General features: G+C 36.6%; 1 protein-coding gene across 4 annotated transcripts in view; it reads right to left on the minus strand.

Moving 5' to 3' along the window:
* FAR1 (fatty acyl-CoA reductase 1) overlaps positions 1 to 22,235 on the minus strand; it is a 64,089-nt gene that overhangs the window by 39,602 nt on the left and 2,252 nt on the right. For 2 of the 4 annotated variants that reach the window (XM_077963274.1, XM_015114816.3), the window contains exon 1: positions 3,779 to 5,573. The exons of the other annotated variants lie outside the window; for them this stretch is intronic. The gene's annotated coding sequence lies outside the window, so the exon portion shown is untranslated. Of the gene's footprint in view, positions 1 to 3,778; positions 5,574 to 22,235 lie in introns of those variants that run through there. 4 annotated transcript variants of the gene reach the window in all.

Genomic DNA, 22,235 nt, shown 5'->3' on the forward strand with positions numbered 1-22,235 from the left:
TGCGGCCCAGGGAAGCCAAAAGCTTGGATACCCCCACCTAAAAGGAAACTCATGCAGAGCTCTCAACCATACCATCTGTGAAAAAGCTCTTTTGAGGAAATAGACCTCAAAAAACTAAAGGAAGCCAGTATCAGCTACCAAAACCAACCACCCTATTCCATTATAAATACGAATAGATAACCACAGATCACCAGATATTTTAAAGAAAAATACCTACAAAATAAAGAAAGACCAAAATGAAAAGCAATAGAACTACAAAGGAAACTAAGGTAAGGAAAAATGTTAAGAAAACTTAAATTCCTATATTCTCCAAGTTGTTCACAAGACTGCTGTATCCATAATTACTAAAAAAGGAAACAAATAATATGAAAGCACTTAGAAATTGGAAATTCAGGTGTAAGTACAAAATCCAATAAATAAATAGACTATTAAAATTAATAGCCCCCAAGTGAATTTAAGAAGGTCACCAGATTACAAGGTTTATAAGGAGAAAAAATGTATTTCTATATACCAACAACAAATAGTGAAAAATTTTAAACTCAAAATTACACCACTTAAAACACCACAAAACACCAAAATTACAGAAAAAAGTAAGTGTTGGTGAAGACGTACAAAGATTAGAACAATCATACACTGTTGGTGGGCCTGTAAAATGGCTCAGCTCCTGTGGAAAAACGTTTGGCAGTTCCTTAAAAAGTTAAACGGAATTATAGTATGATCCAGCAATTCCACTCCTAGGTAAACACACCAAAAAATTGAAAACAGTACTCAAACAAGTTGACACAGGTTTGTAAGGTTAATTATCCCCTATCCGAAATGCTTTGGACCAGAAGTATTTCATAGTTCAGATTTTTTTCAAATTTGGAATATTTGCATTATGCTTACTGGTTGAACATCCCCAGTATCTGAACATCTGAACATCTGAAATCTGGAAGCATTTCCTTTGAGCATCACGTTGGTGCTTAAAAGTTTTTCTTTTTGGATAAAGAGTCTCACTTTGTCACCCAGGCTAGAGTATAGTGACGCGATCTCGGCTCACTGCAACCTCCACTCTCCCGCCTCAGCCTCTGAGTAGCTCTGACTACAGGTGCCCGCCACCATGCCAAGATAATTTTTGTATTTTTAGTAGAGATGGGGTTTCTCCATGTTGGCCAGGCTGATCTTGAACTCCTGACCTCAAGTGATCCACCCACTTTGGCCTCCCAAAGTGCTAGGATTACTGGCATGAGCCACTGCACCCAGCCAAAAGTTTTGAATTTTGGAGCATTCTGAATTTCATATTTTTTGATTAGGGACACTCAATCTATAGCAGCACTGCTCACAATAGCCAAATGGCACAAATAACTCACATGTCAATCAGCAAATGAATAAACAAGTTGTGGTATACACATACAACAGAATATTACTGAGCCCTAAAAAAGAACAAAGTTCTGATACTTACTACAGTATGGATGAACCTCAAAAACATATCAAGTGAAAGAAGTCGGAGGACACCAAAGGTCACATATTGTATGATTCCTTTCATATGAAATATCCCAAACAGATAAATCTACAGAGACAGAATGCAAATTGGTAGTTGCCTGTGCCTGTGGCATATGGGAATAGAGAGTATAGAGAAACTGCTAAAGGAGTTTTACTTTCAAATGATGAAACATTTTGGAATTAGATAGAGGTGGCAGTTGCACAACACTGAATGTACTAAATGCGACAGAATTGCTCACTTTAATGGTGCTATGATTTGAATGTGTCCCCTCCAAAAATCAGTTTTTGCCAATGTGATACTATTAAGAGGAGGGTTAAGAGGTGATAAGGGCAGGAGGGCTCCTTCCTCATCAATGGGATTAAGGGCCTCATAAAAGTGGCTTCACTCAACATTGGGCTAGTTTGCTCTCTTGCTTTTCTTTTGCCTTCTGCCAGGTGAGGACACAACGTTCCTTCCCCCTGGAGGGTTCAACAACAACGTGCCATCTTAGAAGCAGGCAGCAGCTCTCACCAGATAACCAAAACAATTGGTACATTTTGATCTTGAACTTCCCAGCCACCAGAATGGTGAGAAATAAATTTCTGTTCTTTATAGATTACCCAGTCTAAGATATTTTGTTATAGCAGCACAAAACAGATGGAGACAAATGGTTATTTTATATTATATGAATCTCATCTCAATAAATTATTTTTTAAAAAACCATCAAGAATTGGAAAGGGATAGAAAAGATATATAAGACCTCTATTCTAAAACCTACTAAATACTGACAGAAATTAAACAATACCTAAGTAAGTGGAGACATATACTATATTCCTAGATTGGAAGACTGAAGATGTCAATTTACCATCCTTAGAGTCAATATAATCCCAATCAAAATCTATGTTGTTTTTTTAATATAAAAACTGAGATTTTAAAATGTTTATGGAAATACAAAGAGCCAAGATTAGCCAAGACAAACATAAAGAACAAAGATGGAGAACTTACATTACCACATATTGAGATGTATTATAAAGTTACAGAAATGTAGTATTGGGACAAGAAGAGAATGGTGCAGAGTCAATTATCCATAGAGAAAGAATGAAATTTTGACCTCTATCTCACACTATACACAGAAATTCAGATAAACTGGAGATCTAAATGTGAAAGGTAAAACAATTATGTTTCTACAAGATTACAGAGGAGGACCATTTCCATGACTTTCATGTAGTCATTTCTTAAATAGAATATAAAAAGGAAAATATTGCTAAACTGGACAAAACTAAAATTACATTTATCCCAAGACATTAACAATAAAGAGAAAAGGCAAACCAAAGTAAAAGATAGTTGTAATCTATATATAATGAAAACATTAATATCCAGAATACATAAATATGTAAATTCCAAATCAATAAGAGATAAACCAATAGAAAAATGGGCAAGGTTTGAACAAACAAGGAAGAGTATACAAATGGGCATTACAAAAGAGGATCGGGCCAGGAGCGGTGGCTCACACCCGTAATCCCAGCACTTTGGGAGGTCGCTGGTCAGGAGTTCAGAGACCAGCCTGGCCAACATGGTGAAACTCCGTCTCTACTAAAAATACAAAAATTAGCTGGGCGTGGTGGCACACGCCTTTAATCCCAGCTACTTGGGAGGCTGAGGCAGGAGAATTGCTTGAGCCCGGGAGACAGAGGTTGCAGTGAGCCAAGATCGTGCCACTGCACTCCTGCCTGGCCGACAAAGCAAGACTCTGTCTCCAAAAAAAAAAAAAAAAAAAAAAAAAAAAAAAAGGATTGAAATGACCAATTAGCACATGAAAAGGGGCTCAACTTATTAGTTATTAAGTTAAAACCCCTATGTGATCCCATTTCACTGACCCTCAGAATAAGAGTGCAGAATAACTGGAACTCTCATCTTACTGCTGGAGGAAGTACTGGTTGATATAATACTTAGGAAAGGTGGTACTACCTGCTAAAGCTGAACATTCATATATCATATGACCTAGCAATTCCACTCTTAATTATACACCCAATAGAAATGAGTACATATGTTCATCAAAAGAACAAGCAAGTATGGTTATAACAGCATCATTTCCGTTGGCCCAAAATAAAACCAAAGTGTTCATCAACAGTATAACATACACAGTGTGGTATATGCATATGATGAAATATTTAAGAACAATAAAAATGAAGGTACGATCGCTAAAACACAACGTGAAGGGATCTCACAAAGGGAGCATTGAGCCAGTAAGGCCAGGTAAAAAAGTGTGTACTACTATATGCCATTTGTATAAAGTTCAAACTAGGCAAAACTTACCTATGGCCAAAGGTCTTGCAGGGAAGAAGATGGAGTGACTAGAAGGTAACATGAAGGAGACTTCTGGGATACTGGTGATGTTCTATTTCTTGATCTGGGAGGCTCATTTTTTAAAAATTCATCAAGCTGTCCACTTAGAAAATATGGACTTTCTGAATTTATTATATTTCGATAAAACATTTACTTTGAAAAATAAAAACAAACAGGGTGACCACATGTCCTAGTTTGCCTGGAACAAGCCTGGTTTATACATGCTGCTCCTACTTAATTTTGATTAATTAATTTATCAAAAATGTCTCAGTTTGCATAATAAACTATATGGTTACCTTCATTATAATCTACTTCAGGTTTGAGACTATTTCAAGATTTCAATGACAAAAAGCCTAATTAAAACTATAGAGAATAGCTGAACAGTCCCAGCTATTCTGAAGGCTGAGGCAGAGGGATCACTTGAGCCCAGGAGTTCAAGGTCAGCCTGGGCAACACAAAAGACCCCCATTTCTTTAAAAATAAATAAATAAAATGGTTTGATGTCAATAATCTCATATGGGAGATATGAAGAATAATTCTGCATCAATATAGTTCCTAACAAGTAGATATTAATGACAATTACATACTCAATATATATTAAATAGTATACTTAGAACATACCTAGGACAGCTAATTGTTTGAGCTTTTTGTTTTTCTTACGTAAAAATTTATTCAACAAATATTTTTTAAGGACCTACTAGGTACCAGGCACCAGAAAGTTTTCCATAGGTGTACATATGCATCTAAGACAGGGAAAGATATTAAGCAGTTTTCCCTCTAACAATTGAGAATTTAGAGCCTGAATATGTGATTAGTTCAACCCTAAAAAAAAACCAAAATGATGTACTTCCTTCAGTTATCAAGACATCTGCCCTACCAAAGCCTAAACAGCTCATCTCTCACCACCAAATAGCAGAAAATTTTTACCAAACTTAATTCTCCTCAAGCCTAACAGAATAAAGATTGCTTTATTCAATAAAGAGAGTTGTAGAATGAAGTGGCTTCTTTCAAAGCTATTAACAAATGATTTTATACTACTATAATGACTTACGGTTTTCCTCCTAGGGAAAAAAAAAAAAAAAAACAACAATTCCCACAACTTAGCACAATGCCACCAAAAACTTTACAAGCACTAAATATTTTTAAACTCTGCCTCTGGCTCAAAGGAAAGCCGCATTAATTTGAAAAGAAATGTACTCTTGGCTTCCCCATCCAAACAATACACTTTACCCTACAAACTTACTGGCAAAGCCAATAAAAATGAGAGTTCTTTTAAGGGAAGTTCGGACTTGTCCTATCTTCCACAGTTCTGCCAGAGTGGCCAGAAGCAACTAGAAAAGCAAAAGCCATGAAAGGAATGCTGACAATCCTTCCAGAGCATGCTGTTCAGATTCCTACTACACAGCAAGATATCTACAAGTGCCTATCATCTGTTGAGAAGTAGCTGCACCACTGCAATAGGAGAAAAGCTGCAACATTAGCATTCACACACATTTGGTGAAGGCGAAAACAGGACTGTGGAAGGTGATTCACATTTATTTTCACTGTTCTTGGGCTGCTTTAGGAAATACCACCTAGCAGTTGTAGCTAGCTATTTTGTTCAAAACACACCTTATCTTTTGACTCAAATTAAAGAAGCAGAAATCTTTCTGAAGATCAGCAAAATGCTGAGTACCATGTATCACCATTATTTTCAAGGAATTCACTTAGGCTTACTTACAAAGTGGGTTTTCCTAGTGGCTGTAAAAAAAAAAAAAAAAAAAAAAATCACTTATTTGCATTTGTAAGTGCCTTAAGAGAAACACATTACAAAGCTACTTAAGATATATTTACTTGCTAGGAGTTCAAGTCCAAACTCTGCCATTTAGCAGCTATGAGATCCTAAGATAAAGCTACTACTCTGAACCTGTTTCCTCATAGGCAAAAGAACACGCGGGTCTCATGGACCAAAAGAGTCTGAAATGATCACAAATGGAGAATCACAGAGAACTTCCAAGGTAACACCCCACTCAATATAAACCTGCACTTTTGTAACATGATTGTATTCTCTTAATAAATGCCCTAATATTAATGGAAGGTTAATCATGTTGTTTCATTAGTTTTAGAAATTTTGGGTAATTAAAGACAAGCTCCTCTCATTTTCAACTTTTTAAGAGTTTTTTAAATAGATAAAGCAATTAAAATGAGAGATTGGAGTATTCTAATAATCAGAAAAGTATAAACCTGGTCCAAAGATCGTGAGTTATCACAATTGATTGTTCACAGTTATAGATAGAACTCTTTGTTCTACTCTTTCCCTTCTCACTACTGCACTTGACTAGTCATGTTTTAAAAAGCAGAAAAAATTAACATTTTTTTTTAAAAGGCTGCTTTTTGGCGCCAAGAAATGAGAATTACTTTTTCTGTATTAGAATTTAAAACAGCTCAAATTAATTAAAACTTTTACCATAATGTTAGCTGATTATTTCAGATACTTGCTAAGCAGTAAGACAAATATGAACAAATATATAAGAAGTGGGGGATGGGGAAAGGAAATGAGAGGAAATTCCATGGGCCAGCCAGGTAGAATAAGAATGGAGTTTGAAAGAAGACTCACCAGTGATGAGAAAAATATATAGTGAAGAGAAGAAAGGGAAAGAAAAATTTATTTAGCACAAACTGTCTCTCTCTCATGCCTTCAGATACTATTTTCCAAGTCTCCTTAATAACTTTTCTTGCCTAAGGTCCCTCAGCTCATGTATATGGGTAGGGTGAAATTGGAACCAAATCTTCTAACTAAATCCCACTTTTAGAGAAGGCACATAAAGTTTCTACTTGTCCTTCAGCGAGGTGAGGCATCACAACATGAATGAGAATTGGGTGCACAGCACCAGAAGTTCAGAGAAAGTGAAGGGGTTAGAACAGATGATCCGGAAGGTCCTACCCAGTTCTAAAGTTGTATGACTCACCACAGGAGGAAACAACAGCAGTCTCCACTACAAGGCTTCAGCTTTTACTAACTGAATACAATAGACAAGAATCGGCTCCACAGAAAACTTTAACATATGAAATAAGACAAACTTTGCTGAGAATCCTTAAAAATTCCACATCATTGCTTTAATTAAAAGTTGATGGGCCAAACAAGCAACTCAGTATAGAAATTTTACTGTAAAAAAATTCAGGCTCTCTCTTCCTTTCTCCACCATCATTGTGTGTGCTCGACTTGGCTTCTCACCAAGTCTTCTCACAAGAGTTTCCAGATTAAGCGTTTCCTGGCCAAGAAACAAAAGCAAAAAATGGTCCCATTCCCAGTGGATTTAGATGAAAACTGGTAATAAAATCAGGTACAACTCCGAAAGGAGACACTGGAGAAGAACCAGACTGGGTCTATAAAGAATTGCACATGAGATGGCACACATACTTATGCTGTGTCAAGGTCATGACCATGTTACCATATCAAGCTGAAAATGTCACCACTATCTGGACAGTTGGACATGTCTTATTGGGAATATATTTTTTTCTCTCTGTATGTGCTATGAAGGTACCAGTTGGCTGGGTTCAATAACAAATATGTGAGACCTTGCATTTGCATTTCAAAAAAAAATTAAAAATCAGGTAGTTAAAATCTAAAGGCAATTAGACTTTACCAGGATTTCCCTGAGGGCCATTTCCAGAGGCAGCCAATAAGAGAGAGAAAAGATAAGTGGTCTACTGTCAACCTTAGAACACTACTCAGAAGACCATGTTCTAGGTAGATTTAATTGACACTATCAATTTGAATAAAAAGACAACATTTTCAGGTAAGATGCACATATCAAAGATTTATTTCCAACCCCACCCTACCTGACCCACAGAGAGAATCTTACCTAGAGAGAATCTTTTATTGAAATACTAGAAACAAAAAACCCCCAGGGCAGTAGAGGTAATAAGGTAAGGTAGAAGGTAAGAAGTTTTGGAGTCTCGCTTAAGACTAATAATAAATTCAAACATGTTTCTACAAATACCTATACCAAGGTAATCCTATGTATCACTTCAGTTTGAAAATATGCATTGGAACTTAAATGCCTTAAACTTAAATGGTCACCATGTTCACAAGGCAATAAAGTACACAGACTAGTGAGCTATTAGGAAACTAAATATTTAGTGAAAACATTTTCAATACTGAATGAAATGAGGCCCAGCTTATAAACTGCTCCTTCCTAGATAACGTAGGCCCTTCATAGAAATAAGCCTTTCAGATAACCCGGTGCCAAGACACAGCAGAAATCCTTGGGGCACCGAGTCTAGCAGGTTTAGGTTAGAATCTAAACTTACCTGTTTACCTTGCTATTGAGCTTGCTTACCTGTTTGGGTCCGCAGTTTCTTTATCTTTAAAATACAGATAAAACACCCAGTCCACCCAACTCCACCTCATAGCATTTTTGTGAAGTTAAACACAAAACACTGGGTAGACAATTACATTTCCTCATGCATCTTCCCTTTACTTCTATGATAATGATTCAGTATGGTCCTTCAGCTGTCAGTCTGATCTGTAAGATTTCAGAAATAGTCTAAAAATTTTTAATGTTATGCTCAACCTATATTTTCCTTCTTTTACTAATCTTTATTATTTAAATTCATTTCACTTCTTTATTAGATGGAAAATGTACTAAAAACATTACATGGTTACTTATGTATGAAACAAATAATTCACAGGATGCTAACAGGATGGATTTCTTGAATGGAGTGTGAAAAATTATTCTCCCTCTTGAGATAATGTTGATCTTGGGATTCGATGTACCTTCTTCTATCTCCTGTGAGATTCACCTCGTTCACAATGTTCACTATGTTCACAAAGCAATAAACTACATAGAATATACAAATATAGTACAATACTCAATATAGTACTGCAGTCAAGTCTAGACTGGCTCTGCTCGTATGCATCTTTCTGTATCATCATTTATTGTACAAACCCAGTAACTAACAACAGGTATGTTTGTAAGGCCTCTTAGTTCCATGTTTTAGCTGCTACACATTTATTTAGGGAAACTAAGTACTGCAACGGAAAGTCTCAAATTGAATATCTAACCATTAAATCCAGTTGCCTAAAAATTTTACCACCTATAGCTATACCTGGAAGTCTGGCCCATTTACCTGTTTTTTTCTATTAAAATTGGCTCTTCTAAATCAAAACCTACCAATGAAGCTGGGCACAGCTGTTCGCGCCTGTAATCCCAGCACTTTGGGAGCCCAGGCAGGAGGATTGCTTGAGGCCAGGAGTTTGAGACCAGCATGGGCAACATCGCGAGACCCCATCTCTATGAAAAATTGTTTAATTTCGAGACCAGCCTAGGCAACATCGCTAGACCCCATCTCTATGAAAAATTGTTTAAAAAAACAAAAAACTTACCAAAGGAGAGACAGTGGGGTGAGCAAATGGACAAAGAACAAAATATTAATATTTCACCTGTTTTTTTTTTCTTTTTTACTCCCAATCAGGTGCAATTCCTGTGTTTAACACAGCCATATCCAAGGCTGCTTTGTCATTAACTCTTTTTTTTTTTTTTTTTTTGGGGGACACAGTCTTGTTCTGTCGTCCAGGCTGGAGTGCAGTGGCGTGATCTCGGCTCACTGCAACCTCCGCCTCCCAGGTTCAAGCAATTCTCCTGCCTCAACCTCCCAAATAGCTGGGATTACAGGCACCCACCACCACGCCTGGCTAATTTTTGTATTTTTAGTAGAGACGGGGTTTCACCATCTTGGCCAGGCTGGTCTCTAACTCCTGACCTCAAAAAATCCACCTGCCCCAGCCTCCCAAAGTGCTGCAAAGTGCTGGGATTACAGGCGTGAGCCTCCGCTCTGGTTGTCATTAATTATTTAACTAATTCTGCTTATCTCATTATCTTATCCCTTTCGGCTGGAAGACCACATGGTAGGAGTACTGAAAGAAATTCTAGCAGCAGATAGAAAGTTAAGTTAAATAATCTTTTAATATTCATTAGATTGCATGACTTTAAAAGTAAAAGAAAAAATAACTTCAAATGTCCTTTAAAAGGGGGAACTGGCCAGGTGCAGTGGCTCATGCCTACAATCCCAGCACTGTGGGAGGCCAAGGTGGGCAGATTGCTTGAGCCCATGAGTTTGAGACCAGCCTTGGCAACAAGGCGAAACCCCATCTTGAAAAAAAATACAAAAATAAGCTAGGAGTAGTGGTGCACACCTGTGATTCTAGCTACTTGGGAGGCTGAGGTGGAAGGATCACTTGAGCCCAGGAGGTCGAGACTACAGTTAGCCTTAATAGCGCCACTGCACTCCAGCCTGGGTGACAGAGTAAGACCCTGCCTCAAAAGTAAAAAACTAAAAAAGTAAAAAGGATAATCAACTGAGAAATAGTCTAAACCAGGAGCTGGCAAAGGTTTCTGTAAAGGGCCAACTAACAAGTATTCTACTTTGTGAGCCATACAATCTCAGCAACAACTTCTCGGCTCTGCCACTGTACCACAAAAGCAGCCATGGATGATAAATAAATGAATGGGTGTGGCTGTGTTCCAATAATACTTTAAAAAAACAGGAAGACAGTTTGCAGGCCATAGTTTGCCAACCTCTGTTTTAAACAGTGATTTCCAATATTCCACAAACATTCAGAAAAATGAAGTATAAATGAGAAAGACATCAATGGGAAAGCAGTACAGTCTAAATATTCGTTGTCTATGATTTCACTACTACTATTGTTACTGGCACAACACTGTAAAACGGGCAATAAATGCTTGTTTGATACAATAATATCTTCATAAACAAAACAACAAATTAATGCCAGGCTTCAGAAATATAGATATGCCAGAGGCTGAATGCAAAAGGATGACATTACCTATAGCCTTTTTCTAGGTATATACTTTTTAAAATCTGTATTTCTAAAAGGAAAGTCCATTAAGATATGCAGGGATGAGGCTTGGGCTGCATTATTTTGCAGAAAAGACTACAAGTGAACAAGAGCACAGAATATAATCCTGTCACAAACTCAGAGAAACTCTTGCCCACTACTTTGTTCAAAAACTTCATACAACAATAATAAAGAAAAAAAAAAGCAGAGAATTTAAAAGTATGGATGGGATAGTAGTGTTGAATGGACAGTAGTATTCTGGCTACCTATCACTAGGTAACAAAATCACTCTAAAACAGTGTTTTCAAACAACCACCATTTTTTATTTTCTTTCACAATTTTTATGAGTTAGCAATTTGGAAAGGGCTCAGCTAAGCAATTCTGGCTGAGTGGTTCTAGCTCCGGACTTTAGCCTCTTTGATTTTCCCAATGAGATAGTCTGGGCTTCCTTATAGCATGGGGACCTCAGACTAGTCAGATGCTTACAAAGCTGCTAATGACTTAAAGACCAGTACTCTTGTGAGCTAGGCAAAAGCTCTCTCACCTTTTCTGACCTCGCCTTGGAAGTCATACAGTGTAATTTTTTGCCACATTCTATTGGCTACAAGTGATTCACAAGACTGAACAAATTCAAGGGACTTAAATCGCATCTCAGAATGAGAGAACAGTTAGGGTATGTACAAGCTCACACATGTGCAATGGGAAATACTGTTGCAACCATCCTTAGAAAATACAGTCTGTCACAAAGAGCATCAAGTAAAGTAACTGCCTGTTACTCTTGAGACTGTCAACCACCAACCCATGTTGGACCTATTTCACAGGTCTATGGTACAACAAAGAGTTGTTTCTTACTGCATATTTTTTTAGCCACTCAAAACCCATTTTAAAAATATGGACTCATGGACCTCACACTTTGAAATATTCTGTCTACCCAATAACCTCATCTACTGAACAGTAATTTCACATTCCCATGTTCAATTAACTTTCCCACGTTCAATTAACTATGAACTCCTGAACCCGGTTTTAGCTGAACTAAGGAGCAAAGTTCTGCAGCATTACCATCTGGAGTTGACACAACTCTAGTCAAAAGCAAGACAACTTGTTTTACAGAAGTTAGACTACGAAGAAGCCTCGAGCTAAGTATATCCATTAAGATTTTCTGATTCCCATCTGAAACATATTGAAAACCAATGATCCAGTGTTTTTTCTACTATATTTTGGTAACTGTAGTCATCACTTAATGTTTTGATTAAGACTGCTATGGTTTAGACATGGTTTGTTTGGTCCCACCAAGTCTCATGTTGAAATCTGATTCCCAATGTTGGAGGTGGGGCCTGGTGGGAGGTGTTTGGGTCATGGGGACAGATTCCTCATGAATGGCTTGGTGCCACTAAGCATTCTCACTCTTAAGTGAGAACTGGCTCAGTTCTCAGCCACAAGAACTGGCTGCTGAAAAAGGCCTGGCAGCTCCTCCTCTTTCTCTGTTGTTTCCTCTCTCACTGTGTGATGCCTGCTCTCCTTCACCTTACACCAGGAGTGGAAGCCTCCTGAGGCCCTCACCAGAAACAGATTCTGATGCCATGCTTCTTGTACAGCCTGGAGAACTGTGAGCCAAATAAACCTCTTTTCTTTATAAATTACCCAGCCTCAGGTATTCCTTTATATCACTACAAATGGACTAAGACAGACTCAACATCAAAGAAAACATCATCTGAGCCAGGAACAGTGGCACACAACTGTGTGCCCAGCTACTTGGGAGGCTGAGGCAGAAGAATCGCATGAGGTGAAGGGTTTGAGATCAGCCTGTGCAACAGGGCGAGAACCTATCTCAAAAAAGAAAACCTCACCTGAAAGAAATCTATAAGCAACAAAAAAAGAGCCAAAATGCATACCCAAACTGTACCATTTAGTGTAGTCAAGCTCATAATAACAGTGGGTTCCTTTCTCCTTTTTCAAAAATTAAGGCTTATTGAGCATTTTCCACAAATAAAGATTAGCTGTAGCATCCCGGTTAACATTTCTTTTTTCAATAAAAGATGCTAGTGTCCAACCCTGTGGTAAGTACCCATTGAAGTAGATATAATGGCCACTCTGTTTGCCTACACAAGCACTGATTTACCAATATTTAACTGTCTATATCCTATTTTCCCCAATACTTCCCCCCTAAGGCACTTCTTGGTACTAAGGAATCTAAAGACGTTCATGAGTTCTTAGGCCACTATACAACTGTTTCATATAGTGATGCTGTTCCCTAAGCATGGCACTTTGACAAGAGTTAAAATGCTTCTAGGATCTTACTATCCTAGGAAATGTTACACACTGAGAAAAATAAGATTCAGAATTCCTCTGAGTGATGTAAAAATCAAACATAAAGACACCTTTAAAAAGTCAAACTCTACTCTATCAGAGAGGAAATGTCAGTTTTGTAGCATTAAAATTATCTGCTGATCAGAAAACAAATTTTTCAATAATATACATTTTCCTTTGTTTCTGTTTCTGTCCTTAAGGCTAGAACCAGTAGGGTAACTTCTCTACTATAAAGCCTACAGAAGGTGGGCTGTGTTCTTGTTAACACACGGCTTGGTAACACTGAATAACAAACAGGAGGAAGCACCCAAAATAACAAAGAAGTAAACAGTTCTAACAATTAGTAAAGTTAGTGAAATTGGAGGGAAAAAAAAAAACAGTCTGCTGCTTGCAAAAACATGTATTCAATTTTCTTTTAGGGGAAGAAAACAGTTTTTTAAATAAAAGAATTCCCGTAAGTCATATATGACTCTTTTTTTAGGTAAACTATTGTTTACCTAATAATACTTTTTACCTTAATAATACTTTTATTACCTTAATAATATACTTTTATATTATATATTATATAATTATAATACTTTTATTACCTTAATAATACTTTTTACCTTAATAAAAAGTTTTCATATTAAGACATGAAATTGTAATCCTAATACTTTCAGACTCAGAGAAGTGAAACATAGTATTCCAATATACAAAGATATACTAATATTTTAAGTGTACTACCAAAGACAGAGCTTTTCAAACTTTTATAACAGAATTGCAATATCTTTTTTGCTTAAAAATTTATAAAATTTGACTTCACGATATACCTAAAGATTTATATAAAATATTTCAAATTACTGAGTAAAACTGATGTTATAGGAAAATGTACTATGTTTACCCTGAACACTACATATACACTACACACAGCTTCACCCGAAATTAACACAGGTAAATTATGTATGCTTCATATATATGCTGTATTTTCTCTCTCTGTTTCTTGTGTCACTTTCTTATTGCTGCCTTCTGAATCTGTTCTCAAGGCTGAACCTAAAAACAGGACTCAGTTCTTTAAGGCAGCATTTGTAAAGGTAAATGGGAAGTGTATGCCTTATCCCAAAGAGATTAAAGATGTGTATTAGCATATCAAAGACTACAAATGTCCTGAGGTTAAAAACAAACAAAACAAAAACTCACTAAATTCTATCTAAGCCCCGCCCTTCATAAATTTCCCAACACGGCTAGGAAAACAATGCTCATGAGAAGCTCAAGGATTACTAAACCAGCCTTCAAAACTGATGATTTTCCAAGAAAGGGCCAAGACTCCTGATGGACTATAAATGATTTAGAAAGCATGACCTTCCTGGTCGGGTGCAGTGACTCATGCCTGTAACCCCAGTACTTTGGGAGGCCAAAGCGGGTGGATCACAAGGTCAGGAGATCGAGACCACCCTGGCTAACACAGTAAAACCCCGTCTCTACTAAAAACACAAAAAATTAGCCAGGCATGGTGGCGGGCACCTGTAGTCCCAGCTATTAGGGAGGCTGAGGCAGGAGAATGGCATGAACCCGAGAGGCGGAGCTCGCAGTGAGCCGAGATTGCGCCACTGCACTCCAGCCTGGGCGACAGAGCAAGATTCAGTCTCAAAAAAAAGAAAAAGAAAACATGACCTTCCTTTAATCCATAAAGCTACTTACGAATAAACTACTAAGCTAGTTATTAAGAGTTGCAAAAATGAGGACTTTACTACAATGTAAAACTTCAATTTGTATTCCACTAGTATGTCCAGTTGCTGCAACTGGCAATGCTGGAAGCTCCTACCACGTATGCACACTCAAAACGTAGAAGTCTGTAACTTTCAAGAGGGGCACTTGCCATCAATGAAACTGTGTTGTCTTTAGTTGGTCTTCATTTTCAATTGTCATTATTCTTACCTTTTAATTAAAAATTACCATTAGGTTTGGCTCATCATTATCAATTTAGTTTTTAGTTATTTTATTATAACTGTAGAGAATATACTGATACAGTTCCATCACCAAGATTTGAGGCCTGCAGTTTTCTAATTAGTCTAGACTTTATGACAAGTATATTTTTTGTGACTCAATTAAGAACCATCCATATCGCTCTTCCCAAAAAATGCTTATACCTTTACAATTGTTATTATTCCATTAGAATAAAACATTTTTATTTCTAATTATTCCATTAGAAAGTAGAAATTATTGAGCTAAAGAATGACTCAGCTAAAAGGCTAGGATTAAAAAAGCTCGACAGGCACTGTTCTAAGGGTCCTCACTCTGGCTATGACGTCGCTAATGTACGGGGCAAGTCTTAGCCCCAGCCAACCTTTCCACATGAACCAAATGTGGCAAAAGAACTCAGAATCGGAATCAGTCATGTAAGTAGTAACTTCTTTGAACCTGGATGTCAATGATCCTTCCAGTGTCTAGTTTTGAGTGGGGAAAAAACAGCTTTTAAGAATGAATTTAAATGACTAAATCCCATAACAAATTCTCTTCTCAAAAATCTTTTCCTAGTTTATTTTTAAAACTATGCCAAGTTCATAGACACAGCTTGCAACTAAATGCTGTTGGGCAAAGATCACCCCAGAAAGGTATAAAAAAGCATGATGAAAATGTTTTAAGAATTGTGGATTCTTAATATCTGTTTCCAACTATGGAATGGAATTAAGCTCCTAAAACACCTACCCCAATAAATCTTGTAACTATGATTATGTTAAAGATGGAAGGAATATATGACGGCAAAGTAAAAACATTATGGTATAACAGTTCAGGAAATTCTTAGCCAATTTATCAATAACTTAGTTACCATGCTAAAAATCCTAGTGTTAATATACTTCCTTCTCCAAATACTGAGATCCAGAATGAAAAGACAGCCAAAATAAATAAGCACAATAGACTTACCAAAAATCAGGTAATGAGAAACAATGCTGTTGGGATTGCCATAACCAACAGACCTTAGGCAAGTCAACCTCTCTGGTCACTCTTTAAATTCACTGAAGGAGAGGCCAGATCACTGATTGCTAAAATCTCTTCTGGCTCACACAGTCTGTATTTCTACTACTATGTATTGGAATAAGTTGTTTCCTACTAGTAGATTAGGTACTTGAAAAATTATTAACTCCAACAGGTCACAAGGGTATCACTTTAAAGCAATTCACCTAATATTCACTGAACTTGGAACAGTGTGTGCACAGCTCTGTGGGGTCAAATGTCCCATTACCAGCTAATTCACCTGTTCCTATCTCCTGAGAATTCTGCTTATGCTAACAATCATTATCATAATTACATTTTAATTATAATCCACAAGTTTTTAAAGCCATGTATTTCTAAGAAACTCATTTAGGGCCACTCCTCAAACTAAGTGAACGATGAGCACTTGTATCTCAGGGCTCCAGTGAGAATCAATCTTTTGTCAGCCAAAAACAGTTTCTAAGCTCCTGCATTACTTCCGGTTGTTTCAACACAGATGTGAACCTCAAAATACTTTAGCAGATCCTTCCCTCCACAGATCTTAACTGCCTAAGGACACAGTAAGTCAAAGTTTTTACTTCTAGGGGAAAAAAAAAAAAGTATTTATGCATTTATTCATTCGTACGTCATATATTCTACTTCCTGTTAATACAGGATGGACAGGAGCCATTAAATAAAGTACGGTTTCTAAGCTCCTGCATTACTTCCGGTTGTTCCAACACAGATGTGAACCTCAAAATACTTTAGCAGATCTTTTCCTCCACAGATCTTAACTGCCTAAGGACACAGTAAGTCAAAGTTTTTACTTCGGGGGGGGAAAAAGGTATTTATGCATTTATTCATTCATATGTCATATATTCTACTTCCTGCTAATACAGGATGGACAGGAGCCATTAAATAAAGTACCACACGCTTATTCCAAAATCTTCAGTGAAATAATTCCTATTTATTAAACTGGCTACAGCTTGTTTTTCCCCAAGAATTCAATTAAGAATTAGTCTAATTTTTTAATTAGGCATTTGCAATAATAAGCTTTATCATTTTATCACTCCTAATAATTAAAAACACTTGTTTGTAAAAGGCAAGCAGAACACACAGAAAGATAACTGAGTTGAATTTTAGCAGTATGCTTTCTGCCTACATATTAAAGAATAAATTATTAAGCCAGAATCCACAGACTCCAAGGATATCTGAATGTACATTTTTCTGATGAGACGGCACAACACTTTGAGGAGATGCTCAGAGAAGTTCATGACCTTTGACAAGCAATTTCTGCATTAGGGAATATACTTTAAGATTTTATTCTCAGAATACTTCAAAATAATAAGCTATAATGATAACAATTCCCTAAATTCAAGGATTTCTCATGAAATGTCATGCCAACTTTTCTGGAAAAAATTTCATGTAAGACAAGAATGATCTAAACTAGGTATTTCAAAAAATCTTAAAATTGTCAAATAGTTAACATTTAAATTAAACACACACACACACACACACACACACACACACACACAACTGCACACCAAAGCTGATGGCACAAACCCACAAACATTCTAACAAGAATGGATCCATTAATACATGTGGTATTAAGATATTTAGAAGGCTTTTTAACAGAATGTGCCAAAAAATTAACCACAAACAGAGATATATTCACAAAGGAGTGTGTCCTAATTTCTACTACAGCAATTGGCTTAGTTCAAGTTCTGATGTAACATCTACACTATGCCAATTACATGTTGTAGTGGTCTACAAGATAAAGAGAGAGAGATACAGAGTTAGATATAACTTATTCTATGAAGCCAAAGTTAGATTTTCTAAGTGCATGCTTTATCCACGTGATTACCCTCACCTTACTCCTAAATGTTCTTTCTCTCTATTGCCACTTGTTTAAGTTCTACTTTCATTCTAAAATAATGTCAGTTCCCACTTAAGAGTCTCCACCACCAATTTTGGCACATGATTCAGTGTTGCTACATTCTGTTTCACATATGTACATAGTCTCTTCAATTATATTATCCCTGCCCTACAGTAGCTTACTATATCTAATTTCTCGTGCCCAGAACAGTATAACGCTCGTCCAAAATACATTTATATGAACAAATTTGCACCTCACTTGGATTAACATGTCTATTATTATACTTATCACACTGCATGGTAATAACTGGTTAAAAAAAAAAAAGTCTAGGGATTTGCTTCAAAATAAAGAGGGAAGTGGGTGGAGGTATGGATGAAGCAAGACTGACCACAAGTTGGTAACTCTTAAAAGTTGGTGATGTGTGTATTATCGCTGTCGATTTTCCATAATACAAAGTTTACAGAAGTTTGCTTCTCTTACTAGAGGGCTTCTTAAACACAAGTTCAAGGGTTTTCTTCTTTGTACATCTATCCAATACAGAGTAGACAAATTGAACTTTACTAAAACACATTTCATTCTTTAGGTAGAACTACTTTTCAATGAAACTTCAACATCTTTTTGACGGTACTTTATTTAAATAATTTTTCATTAGCTCAAATAAAACATATATTCATTCATTATTTTCTGGGTCCCTACTTCCTAAGATATGCTGTCCTGGTAAATGTAGGATACCAAAAATAATTTATCCTCTCTAATAAATTAAGAAGGGAAAGAAGGAAGATGAAGAGAAAAGAAAATACTGTAAAATGCAGTAATACGGTTTTTAAGAAAGACATCTAAGGCATCTATGTTTTTAATTAGAAAGAAGGCATACAACCCATTCAAGGCAGACGGGTTTAAAATTTCTTCTCCCCTCCATTTTACAGATGAAGAAACTAAAGCCCATAGAGGGGAAGTGACTTGCCTAAAGTTACACTTCAAGTAGCTAACAAAACAAAAATTAAAGCTCAGATCTACCGATTCACAGTTCAATTTGAATTTTCTTTCTTTCTTTTTCTTTCTTTTTTTTTGAGACAGAGTCTCGTTCTGTCATCCAGGATGGAGTGCAGTGGCGCAATCTTGGTTCACTGCAACCTCTGCCTCCCAGGTTCAGGCAATTCTGCCTTAGCCTCCCGAGTAGCTGGGACTATAGGTGGGTGCCACCACGCCTGGCTAATTTTTATATTTTTACTAGAGATGGAGTTTTCACCATATTGGCCAGGCTGGTCTCGAACTCCTGACCTTATGATCCGCCCACCTCGGTCTCCCAAAGTGCTGGAATTACAGGCGTGAGCCACTGCGCCCGACCCAATTTGAATTTTCTCCATCATAACGCTTTTCTCTACACTATAATGTTAACTAACAAAAGATAATTAGTTATTTTATTGGTAGTATACATTTCAATTATTTATTAAATCATTTTTTTTAAATAATAGGATAAGATGGGGAAGCCTAGGAAGAAAAAGTGCACAACAAATTGGTAAGATACTTATGTGTGAAAACTATATGTATATGCCAGGCTTCATCAATTTTGAGATACATTTAAGACATAGTATCCATTTCACAAATATTTTGAAGTAAATACAGACAAGACATCTTCAAAAAATTCTAAAATATGAATTTAGAGATGGAAAACATCCATCTCTAAAGCAAGAAAATATAAGATATCCTATGAGACACCAAAAAATCACTGTCATTTATTTACAGGCAGTGTCAAAGAGCACAAACGCTGAGAGCAAGAGTCTCACCTTCTAAGGTAACAAATAGTTACTAAACACCTAAGGCTTGTGGCATTTTTTTTTCAATTGAAGGTATAAATCAGTCCTCTTTGCTACTAGTTTCACAAGCATGAGTTTTGGAGTTAGACAAAGAAAGGTTTGAATCCTAGCCATGTCCCTTTAACTCTCCAACTTTGGAAAGTTACTAACTTCTCTGAGTCTCATTCTCCTCATCTGTAATATGGTATTCACATTTTAGAGAAATTATATGAGAATCAAATGTGATAATTTATTGAAGGATTATGGTACAGTGCCTAGATGAAATAGGAATCACATTAATATCATTTCTTCTCAGAATCCCTATGGGCTAAGTGAAATTAAACTAAAAGCTAGATTAATTTACGCAACTCTTTCCTCTCTGTTTAGGAGACTATCATAAGTCTGTATTGATCCTAGGGCAAATCCTACTAGTTTGGGTATCATTCTTTGAATACGAAAAGCTTATTTTCTTGAAGTCTGTTTCCACCCTTCAATTGAGAACCAAAACAATGGTGAAGTTATAAGTGTTTAAGTTGATCAGCTCTATCTAAATCCAGCACTTTCATTTTGTCTTACTGAACTGAAACTCTAAGCCTATTACAAACCCACTGATGAGAGGAACTATAGAACTAATGTGTAGGAAGAAGAAGGATATAAAGCCAAAAGAAACAGTTAAAATGACACAATTCTATCAGTGGTTTGTTGGGTTTTTTTAAACTTTAAATTCATGTATTAAACTCTTAAGAAAACAAATGTTCAGGAAAGCCAAGACTGTATCTCCACCATTCGGGTGTGTTAGTTAGTAACTGGATCCTTCAGATTAAGCAAATACCATCTTTCAGTACATACAGTTTCAGTTTCCATCAGTGACAATCCAGTCATTTCCAAGATGGGAACACACCTACCAAGGTGGCTCTTACGGAGTAGGGACTGAAATAAGACTATCTTCTCTCCTACCCCAAGTTCAGACTAGCCAACCCACATTTTCCTGACTATTCACTCATTTCAGTTGAATGCTTGTCCCCACTAATTATAAAAATAATGCTCACTCTTTATTTTATTTTATTTTTTTTTTAGACAGGATCTCACTTTGTCACTTAGGCTGGAATACAGTGGCATGATCAAGGCTCACTGCAGCCTCAACCTCCCAGGCTCCCACCTCAGCCCCCCAAGTAGTTGGGATTACAGGTGCGCACACCACCTTGCCCAACTAATTTTTTTTTTTTTTTTTTTGGTAGAGAGGAGTTTTGCCATGTTGCCCAGGCTGCTCTTGACCTCTTTAGCTCAAGCGGTCTACCTGCCTCAGCCTCACTCATTTTTTAAAATTTGAAAAAATACTAAAAAGTACAAGCATTTTAAAGCATCCATGATCTTTCCAGTCAAAGATTAAAACATTACAAAGGGCCATACCATTATCTTTCCTATGAATCTGACCATAACTGTGAAAACATTTAAGTTTGTATACAGTACCTGCCACTAAACACAATTAACTACCAACCCAACCATTAATATCTTTATTCCAGCTTTCTTGTGACTAAATTCACATAACTTTTTTTCTTACTTAACTCAATGGTTTCTTCTCAATTGTTCTGAATCTCTCAGCTATATATTTTGTTGCTAACCACCTCCTCTTTAAAACTCTATCCCAGGTTTCTCTAGTGTATTCCTCAGTATCTATAGAAATCTCTCCAACTAATCTTTTTCTTTCTTCACTGGCTCTTCTTACATAAACTGACAATCTCTAGAAAATAGATAAGGTCTGACTTGAATTTTCTTGTCAACGTTGAATACCCAGCACTTAGTACAGTGCCTGGCATCAAGCAGATGCTCAATTAACGTTTACTGACTGATTCTGCCAATCCTGACCTGTCCCTTCCTAGCTGTGTGAGCTTGGTCAAGTTATATCTCTCTGAGCCTTATCTCCCTCATCTATAAAATACAGATAATCAGAAGATGATATAATAAATATTTGGAAGGTTCAAAACAGTGTCGGCCACAAAGTAGCACCCAATAAATTTTGCTATTATCAATACACTCTAGCACAGGACTCAAAAATGTTTTCGATTATGATATATGTTTGACCGTTAAACCTATCTCTCAATAACCTTACTTTCACTTCATTCTCCTATAACTATCAAATAATATTTTTATGCTCTTTCCTGTATTACCTATCTCCAATCCATTAACTGTTAATTTTCTCTCCTAACCAACATAAAAAAATTATTTATCAGCTAAGCTGCAACATAGACTTACTTGATTTCCAAACCCTTAAATCTTCATTCAAATCTTCAATTACCATTTTTAATTTGTCACTCTTGTCCATAGTTGCTTATACCAAGTACAAACTCCCGGAATGTCATCCTCATGTCTTCTAATAACCCACATCCCAACTTCTGGTTCACAACTTCTAGTGATGGCTCAAAACTCACCTCTTTCAGGAAACCTTCCCTGATTCACTCCACACCACTCAGATTACTATTCTACTCCAAGTCGCCTCAGCACTTAGGTATTGTTATACTAAGGGCAAATGTGATCACAGGAAATAGCATCACTAAGAAATCACTTTCACAAAATTGTTTCTAGATCATAAATAATGGTCCATTAGTTAAAATGCTTTGCTGATCTCGTTAACAAGGAAACATGTTACACAACAAATGCTCT

The sequence above is a fragment of the Macaca mulatta genome, chromosome 14 (genome assembly GCF_049350105.2).
Source record: "Macaca mulatta isolate MMU2019108-1 chromosome 14, T2T-MMU8v2.0, whole genome shotgun sequence".
NCBI lineage: Eukaryota > Metazoa > Chordata > Mammalia > Primates > Cercopithecidae > Macaca > Macaca mulatta.